Here is a 1,775-nt window from a genome sequence, read left to right on the forward strand (position 1 = left end):
GCTGCACTTCCCTGATGGTGGCCAGGGTGGGCCTCCACCCCAGGAAGGCAGAAGACATGGTGTCTGCATCTCCTACGTTTTTGGCATGCCACTGCCCAGGTTGTGTGGAGAAGAATGTGCCCATCTCAAATACAGAGAAAACAAGCACCAGCTCAAAGATGGGGCACCAGGTGGAAAGCACCTGAGGACTTGGAGCTTTGTGAGGAGAGGAAGGGAAGAAGCGCTCGGAGGAATGGAGGCCATGACTGGGGCAAGGCCACCTGCTGTGGGCCCTGGGGGAAACACAGAGATTGCACAAAGGACTGGGAGAGGAGACTATGCCAAGAATAAAGTGCTCACAGGCTGGAAAATAAGAAAGGTTGGAAAGGTAAAGTGGCTTAGACAAGACATGAGAGATGAAAAAAGAAGCAGAACAGGGACTGGGAGAGGCTGGAGCATGTTCTCCATCAGTCTGGGGCAGAACTCGTCTTGACATGACAAAGCTGGCAAGCAATGGCTATGAAACTCGCCCATAAACTGTGTTATCATCCTCATCTTCTCATTGGTCAATGGATTGGATGGCAACCTGTTCCTGCTATCAGTTACTCTCTCAGATCAAGTGTCGGAGTTACCTGAAGTCCTGGAAGATCGATCTACCACAGACCACATCTAACCTACCAGCTTTGCAAGGTAGCTCTTACCTGTGGAGACAAGGTGGAAGCTAAAATTCAATTACAGTGGAAAAATCTTTGGAGCTACTACCATACTAACTCTTATATTTTCCCAGTAGTGCTCATGTAAGTCATACCAGCAATGAATGTGTAGCTGTTTTGTGTGCAGTTACAACTGCATAAGGAAATCGCACAGTCTATTTGCACAGCCAGTTAGCTGCATAACTGGCCTTTTGTACACAAAATCTCTGATTCAGCAAGTTCTTTAATCATGTGTCCTACTTTAAGCATGTCTCTGAGAATCAGGCTTTATGTCACGTATCTCTATAAAATTCATTTTTGTAATAATTTGCAGCCGTTTCTATAATTTTAAACCTCTTACTARATTTAGCTAAAATTCTGTGTCTGAAACAGGACATCAAGCACACATAAAAGTTTATATAAATTACTATGTTTGTCAAACAATTTTCCTTTTACAGCTTGAAGTGACACTACAATCATTTTCCATTTTTCTGCAGTATTACCCCACAGGAAAGGAATACCACTAGAAAAAAAAATCTATTGCTAAGATTACCAAGGTTGGGCTTTTTTACTCACTTTTATTAATGGGGATAAAATTATGGACTCTATCTGCCTCTGCCTCTTCCCTCAAGTTTTACRAGCTGTGGTTATACTAACATACAGCTTTGCAAGGTTGTTTGTACTTTTCAGGCATGCTCAATCTGCATGCATCCCACACAGCCTATCGTGTGCTGTGTCCAACCACATGGCAAGAAATTTGCCCAGACTAACAACAGTTTTATAGCGTGTTAGCAGGCCCTTTTCTAGGCCAGTGATTCAATGCTGTCTGTTGAGAAATGGGAAAAAATATCTCCTCCATTACTGTTAAAATCCAGCAGCTTTCCTAAACACTTCTATCCACTAGTGATCATATTTTTGGTTAAAATTATTTAAAATGCTTCCTTCACTCCTGTTCCTTGTTATGTGTATTAGAGTCTTCATAACTTGCTTTCTCAGAGATCACTGCTTATACCCAGGTATCAAAGAGCAAGTTCTCTGCTCTTGGGAGGTTTYTGAGGGCAGCCAACACTTGCCTCACTTGGTGACTCTCAGAGGATGTGTATG

The sequence above is a fragment of the Rhea americana genome, unplaced genomic scaffold, assembly GCF_003343005.1.
Source record: "Rhea americana isolate MKP2758 unplaced genomic scaffold, rheAme1 scaffold_467, whole genome shotgun sequence".
Classification (NCBI taxonomy): Eukaryota; Metazoa; Chordata; class Aves; order Rheiformes; family Rheidae; genus Rhea; species Rhea americana.